At 45.4% G+C, this 7,577-nt stretch overlaps 1 long non-coding RNA gene across 2 annotated transcripts in view; it reads right to left on the minus strand.

Annotated features, from left to right (window-relative positions):
* LOC124512548 (uncharacterized) overlaps positions 1 to 7,169 on the minus strand; it is a 29,101-nt gene extending 21,932 nt beyond the window's left edge. For both annotated transcript variants that reach the window (XR_006962149.1, XR_006962150.1), the window contains exons 1-2: positions 7,085 to 7,169; positions 13 to 126 (exon numbers count right to left, since the gene is read on the minus strand). This is a non-coding gene — a long non-coding RNA (uncharacterized LOC124512548). The remainder of the gene's footprint in view (positions 1 to 12; positions 127 to 7,084) is intronic.
* Between the last annotated feature and the right edge of the window lie 408 nt (positions 7,170 to 7,577).

The following is a 7,577-nucleotide window of genomic DNA, read 5'->3' on the forward strand; positions in this document are numbered from 1 at the left end:
CACCCCACTGACCTTTCTGAGGGTAACTTCATAGTGTCGATGTTAACGCCGACGGATCACACGGGTAAAGCTCCTAGAACACAGGAGATATTCGGTAGAAGGCAGTTGCCCTCCTTTCCAAAGACCCTGAAATGGAGATAAAGCCGACATGTGATTGGCCATGGTCTGGAGTCTCTTACCCAACGGTGGGGAGTCAAATAGAATTTCCACGGAGATTTGATTATCCCTGTATCTCCTCTCAATCCCTGCCATCTAGTCAATACTACTTCCCAGGGGGTTTTGTTTGTTTGTTTTAATGGAAATAAGCTAATGCAAGGGGACTGGCAGAATTAAGTGTACCCTAAGTGAACTATTCCTTGCCCGCCTATAAAACCTGCCCCCAACCCTGTCTCCCTATAAAAGCAGAATCTTCTACCCACATGTCCAAGACATGCATCAAGACATAACGGGTGACCCCAGTTCCAGGTAGGCCTCAGCCCTGCATCTTCAATTGCCATCCGAGGTCTATTGATTCTCTTTCCCCAAAAGTCTCTTTTCTACACGGGTCGTTAGTTTTCAGGGCAATTACTAAGCACATGATTCCAGACCGAGGTAATACATGTTCCTTATCGTCTTATAAACTTGTAAGGGCCCCCGTCTTTAGCAAGGAAAAACTCAAACCTCTTAGCACAGGCTCCTACTTCAACGACCCATCTGTTCTCTAGCCTCTTGGACACCCCTTCACCACAAACTTTTTGGACGTGCAACACACAGCTGCCTCTCGTCCTTCAAGCATGTCACGTTGGGCCACAATTCTCTGACTGCACGTTCTGTCCCTCTTGACTCCTGTGACATCTCTTTTCCCAGAAAATTCCTGTTTGGCCTTCAAGACACAACCTGAATGCCACTTCTTCTCAGAAGTCTTCCTGTGTTCTCCGGGCAGGCCGATCATCTAAGCTGGTTTTACTCATCTCTGTATCAACAAAGCCTGACCCGTAGTAGCGTCTCAGCGCCTATGCCACTGGGTGTTGGTTTAACATCTTGGGTCTCCAAATGTTCTCCTCACTCTCCTTTCCAGGACCGTCTTTCTCCACTTAGTCATTAGTTGTTGATGTGCCTCAAGGCTGGCCATATGGCATTTTTAAATGATCAGAATAATAACTCTTTACATTGTGTCTTGGGTATTCCCTCTGCTCCCCTGGCATCAGATGCTGATGCGTCCCAAAGCTGCAGCTCCAGTCCTGCCTCGACCCGTATCCCGGAACTTTCCATTCATGGATGTGGTGGCTGTATGGAGACTTGACTATTGCACAGAGCCCTCAAACTCAAAGCTTCAAACTGATTTTATTTTCATCTCTCTACACACCTCTAAACCCTTATTCCATCCCAATGTTCCCTCATTAGTGGCATCACCACAATCTCCACATCCATTTGATTCCCCCCTGAACACCTCGCCCCACCTTACTAAGCAACACTTTTTCCGGGGCGCCTGGATGGCTCAGTCAGTTGAGCATCCAACTCTTGGTTTCAGCTCACGTCATGATGTTGCGGTTCCTGGGTTCAAGCTCTGCGTGGGGCTCTGTGCTGACAGTGCAGAGCCTGCTTGGTATTCTCTCTCTCTCCCTCTCTCTGCACTTTCCCTGCTTGCTCACGCTCTGTCTCAAAATAAATAAATAAACATTAAAAAATAAATGACAAGGGGTGTCTGGGTGGCTCAGTCGGTTAAGCGTCTGTCTTCGGCTCAAGTCATGATCTCACGGTTCATGGATTCGAGCCCTGGGTCGGGCTCTGTGCTGACAGCTTGGAGCCTAGAGCCTGCTTCGGATTCTCTGTCTCCCTCTCTCCCTGCCCCTCCCCTGCTTGCTTGCTGTCTCTCTCTCTCTCTCTCTCTCTCTCTCTCAAAAATAAATTTTAAAAAACATAAAAAAATTTTTAAATAAATGACAAGGTTTTTGGATGCTTTGCATATAATAGTTTTCAAATCTATTCAGCTTCTCCAATCCAAGACCATTCTCCATCATTCCCTTGCTCGAGGCTAACATTGTCTCTTTTCTGCCTGCTGCAACAAACTCCTAATTCACCTCCCTGCCTCTCGTTACTTTACCCTTCCCACCCATCCTCCTCCTAATAGCCAGGATGGCGGTTCTAAAATACCAGTATCATCACATCATTTTTCTATTTGAGGCTTTCCAATGGTTCCTCTGCTGGTTTGGGCATTTCAAACCCTCTGCCTGGTTCACAAAGACCTGAATTTCTGTGTCTTGTTTTTCTGGACCTTATAGCCATGACCGCTCAATCCTGCATTGGGCTCTGTTCTCTCTAGGTCTTGTCCTTCTCATCTGCTGCTTTCTTCCAAACCTCATCTAACTCCTGGTCAACCTCCAGCTGGTAGTATATGATTTACTTCTTAGAGAGTTCCATCTCCTTTGTCTACCATTCAACTCCAAGTACCATGAATGAAGGTGTGAAATAAAGGGAAATATATATATTTTGGACAAATTATTAATAGTCTTTTTTTTTCTTGAAATCAACTATAGGACCTCAAAAATGCTCTTTTCCCCCACCAATAGGATCTCTTGTTCTCTCTTGTATCCCCGAGTTCACGCTTTCAGGAATGTAGTTTTGTTCTTTGTAAAAACTCTTGGGGGGGACTTCTTCCAAAGAGATACTCTATAGCCTGTCACTGTAGTAAGAAACTTAGGGGCCCTGTTTCTACTCCCCAGGCTCTGTAGAATGCACACATAATTGACCAACACAAATCAAGCTTTTTCCTTTTACGGCATGTTGTCGGAGTAAGCGATGATGAACTATGTATCACAGCAGATCTTCCAAGCTCTTCTTTTGCTCATTACTCAAGTTCCCTCCCTTCCAAAAGCATTTTTGATAGTTTCTAACAGATTTTGATTGGTTCCCCAACTCGGAGCTCCCCCTAGGAAAAGAACTTCCCTGTATTTTTTTTTTTTTTCAAACAGGGTTTCTGCCAAGCAACCTGCATTTTAGCATCCTACATTTGGTCTGGGTTTTGCAATTCTAGACCCTTGTGCCAGAGAGAGCAAATCTTCTAGCCCTTTGATCTTCATGATCGTTCAATTATCTTTCTGGTCTCCTTCTGTTGTCATTTAGGGTAAGTACATACAGTCGGTCTTTGTATCTGTCCATGAAAGGTAATCTCACTCTTCTCTTAATTATTTTTGGATCCCTTGGCTAAGTGCCCCCCAATCTGCGTGCATCCTGCTCGTAACACGCAGCCCACATCTGCACAGCTTAGCCCAGGTGCAGTCTCTGCAGAACTACAAAGCCAGAACTCACAGCCTCTCTCCCTCCACCGAAAAGCACAATGCCCCAACAATGTTGTCACCTCCAGCTCAGTTTGTGCAACAAATCGCCTTGTCCCTGCACACTGGTACATTACACTGAAACTTGACTGCCAACTGATGGCCACTCTCCTCTTGAGTTCTCTTCCCGGATTTCCTCTTGAACGCATCATGTTCTTTGGTTATTTTGGTTTTCCGGTTTGAATATTTTATAGTCGATGCGTTGATTTAAAAATTATGGGAGCCCTCACTGCTCTCGTTCCTGCGAGGATAGCTCTTTGCAATGCCCGAACGGGTTTTGAGGAAAACACAGTGTCTTTCTATACAATTTGACTTCTTAAATGAGGAGAAAGGATGACAAATACCTCTGCGCCTCTCTCCAAGGAGACAATACACCTTTTGCCTTTTCTATCCCTCACTCAGCCCCAGTGGGTGCCTGTCCTTCTGCATGGCACTGGGTTTACGTTTATGTTTCGACATAAATGCTGTTGCATATACTTTTAAGGTAAAATTTGACAAAGTAAAGGCTGGCGTGTCATAGCAAAATGAGCATGACATTTGATGGTAGGTAACTTGGGTTCACTTCCTCTCCTGTGGTTTATTGGGCTCACCTTTGGCCACTCCTTTATGTCTTAGCATCTTCACCTGTCGAATAGGTACATGATACACCTCCAGTCTTTCATAAAGGAAATAATGAAAATGACTCCAGAAGTTTTCTGTAAACTCTAAAGTGTTCTGCCAAACCTCAGATAACCTTCAGAAGTCTAAAAAGGAAAGCCTAGGGGCACCTGGATGGCTCAGTCGCTTGAGCATCCGACTTCGGCTCAGGTCATGATCTCACAGCTCGTGGGTTCGAGCCCCGCATCGGGCTCTGTGCTGACAGCTCAGAGCCTGGAGCCTGCTTCAGATTCTGTGTGTGTCTCTCTCTCCCTCAAAAATAAACATTAATAAAAATTTAAAAATAAATAAATAAATAAATAAATAAATAGGAAAGCCTAGTACCTGAAGCCTGGCACCTTTCATATATTGATATAGAGGCAATTTCTAGCCAGCCTAATTTGTCAAAATAAAACTGGAAAGGAAATTTGGTTGAGAGACAATGAGATTTCAGACATGGAGAAGTGTTGTTTTTCCTATGGCAGAAAATCTAATATGGTTAGAATCTGTCAAGAGGCACCATACCTGTCGCTGATGAGTGTGTGGCCAGACCCACTGTGTTCAGTCTACTGGGGAATCAGGAATACCACGGAGAATAGGGTCCCCCCTCCCCCACTAGAGCTCATAGTGGAATTGGGCTCTCATCCCCACATTAAACAAGAGAATTTAGATAGAAATCAGTACAGCTTTGATGGTATCCAGCGAATGCTGAGAAATGGAGAAGAAAAGACTATGGAACATCACGGAAGACTTCTTGGAGGGGGTGTGGTTCCATCAGGGTTGTGAGGGTGCATAGAACAGGTAGAGCGGACAGCAGAGGGCATTTCTGTGTGAGACTCCCAGAGGGAATCTGGGAGAACAGGGAGGGGTATTTACAGAGTGACTGGTTAACACGTTAACAGGTAATAAAATTCGTTGGACTCTGAAAGTCAAATAGTGCAGCACCTGGAATCTGATATGTCTTATAAACAGGGGTGAGGGGAAGATCGGAGGGTGGGAATATCTTAAAAAGTCACTTTGAAAATGAATAAAGTCGCCCTTCCTTAAATTTAAATTTAAATTTAAATTTATTTTGAATTACATGTAAATGTAAATAGATCACTGTGCCAGGACATATGCCCCTTCGTCCTAGAAAACTCCTCTGCGTCTTTGTCCTACTTACTCCTTGGCACCCCTCCAGACTCAGCAAGAGGCCATCTTCTCAATCAGCCCTACCCCAGCCCCCCTCCTCCTGGGCTAGGTGACCCAGAGTGGCCTGAACTTGCCTGATGAAAGCAACCTTTTCCCCATCCTGTGGTTCATGGGTCCTCTATCCTACACCGTGAGCCTATTCGTTCCATCTTCAACTTTATTTATAGCCTCATCATTTTGTGTTCGGCGACTTTCACCTTCTCTGTGCACACAGCTTCCTCCTGTGAGCATAAGCTGTCCATGGACTCTTAGGGTACCCCTTGCCGGTAACTTCTCTGGTCACCAGGCTGAGAGAAGACTCTGGGGTTCCCTCGATGCCCCTTTACTCAGTGAGGTTAAGAGCGCCAGGTAGGTTGAACCAGGAATTCCCTTGGTTCTAACACAAAATATGGTCAGTTTAAATGGCCTAATTGTCCTGGCTAAATGGCTGTCCCCTGGGACAACTGAAAATGCTCTTTTAGCCTGGCTAACAATTCTGAGCCTCTGGGCCCCTGGGGTTCCCCGTGGGCGGGTGGTGGGAGTCCATTAGCCGGCTCACCTCCTGCCCTTTCTGGTCTCACCTGGACCCTTATCACCTGTGTCTGGGCCTCCCGGTCTCAAGAGGTTCGTGCCTTCTTCTCTCTAGGCGCCAGCCATAGATGGAGAGGTTCAAGCAACTGCCTTTCCTAATGCAATGAGACCTGCCTTTAACAGAGCATGAGGAGGAATTGCTGTGACTCCTTCAAAAGGAAAGAAAGGAATAAATAACAAAGTGTACGAGTGTGGGCGAAAAAATACAAGCTTAAATGTGAGACCTCTTTGGTTTAAAGTATTGACAAGTAGATGGCTATTGGAATGACTTGGTCTGTCAGAACGTGGGTTTCCTCGCACTGATTGGGGATGGGAACACTAGCCTGTGTCTTATAGCAGGGCTCTCAGGACCAGAACCCGTGTGGGTGCAGCACCTGGGAAAGTACCTGAAAATGGAACCTGCCACAACCGTTGTTTGCTTACTGAATACAATGAACTTTAGGGCTGAGACTCCCAATCTTGCTAGGACCCCATTTCCTTGAAAGGGGAGGATCCAATATTCCTCAACTGTTAGAAGTGGTGTCAATCTTCTGTGAACTTTCCAGAATCAACTGACTTGGGGAGGGTACTAAGACCCCCTTTTCAATGTTAAGTGTACAGAGTGTGGGGAAGAAATCCACTGAAAGCGGATGAGGAAGGGGAGCCTGGGTGGCCCAGTCGGTTAAGCGTCTGACTCTTGGGGTCGGATCAGGTCATGATCTCGCGGTTTGTGAGGTCAAGCCCTGCGTCGGGCTCCTTGCTGACAGTGTGGAGCCTGCTTGGGATTCTTTCTCTCCCTCTCTGTCCATCTCTTGCGCGTGCTCCCTCGCTCTTTCTCTCAAAATAAATTTTAAAAAATTAAAAAAATCTTAAAAAAAGAAAAAGCATGAGCATTCCCTGCTTACAATGGCCACTCACAACAGGATTAAGCCATTGCTCTGGATGGTAAAGAAACAACAGGCGAAATGAACCAATTCACAGTAGATTTTTATCCTAGGAGAGGAGCAATAAACCGTATCCCTCCTTTCGTCAATTCCTCTTCAATTTAAAGAACGAAGCGCGGCTCATAAGAAGTGAACTTGCTTATTGATTAATCCATACCTGCACAGCATTTAATACTGTATGATACCATCGCATCAAGATGCAATTTGCTCCAACCTCTACGTGTCTAGTCATTTTAAATGTAGAAATTAGGTAATTATAGCCAGAAGTATTCATTAAAATTTGAAAGTGGATAAATAAAAGGGAAGGCTACCATCTAGTCATTAAAATTCTACAAATAAAATGTGAGAAAAGAAAGACATAACAAAATCCACACCCTTCCTATTATCTACCTCCTTTTTTTTTTCCTTACGAGTCAGACACGACCTCTCTAGAGAATAGTTATTTCTTACCTCCATGATCAAGGTGGAGCAGGTTGCAGGGGATCTGAGTATCCACCTGGGAGAGGGTCACAGTCCCTGAAGCAGAAGGTGTGGCTCTGTCACCTGTAATTTTCATCAGAAAACTAACTTGAAGCCTACAGATTAGACACTGTTTATGGGGTAACAGGAAGGGGGTGACTCATATCAAGATTAAAGAACTCCACATGATTCTTGAAAAGTTAAAAGGACCACAGCACCGTTGCATCTCTACAAATGCAGTGTGACTTTCTATAAGTCAGTGTTGTTTGAAGCCCGAGGAAGGGGGAGAGCGGGATTGGGGGCTGAGGCCGCGCGTTGTTAACAAATTCCTCAGTGAAACAGGAAAAGACAGGTTAATGGTTAGTTGTCTCTGTGTGGGTGGTTGCAGGTGGGAGGGCAAAGCAGGGCGATGGTAGAATTTCAACATCAGCAGAAAAACACAGGCCACATGAGCTCGCCTCAGACCGGCTGATTCCCCCAGTGC

This window comes from Lynx rufus, unplaced genomic scaffold (genome assembly GCF_022079265.1).
Source record: "Lynx rufus isolate CCGP_SWC_20201006 ecotype Redwood Valley unplaced genomic scaffold, mLynRuf1.p SCAF_17, whole genome shotgun sequence".
Taxonomy (NCBI): Eukaryota; Metazoa; Chordata; class Mammalia; order Carnivora; family Felidae; genus Lynx; species Lynx rufus.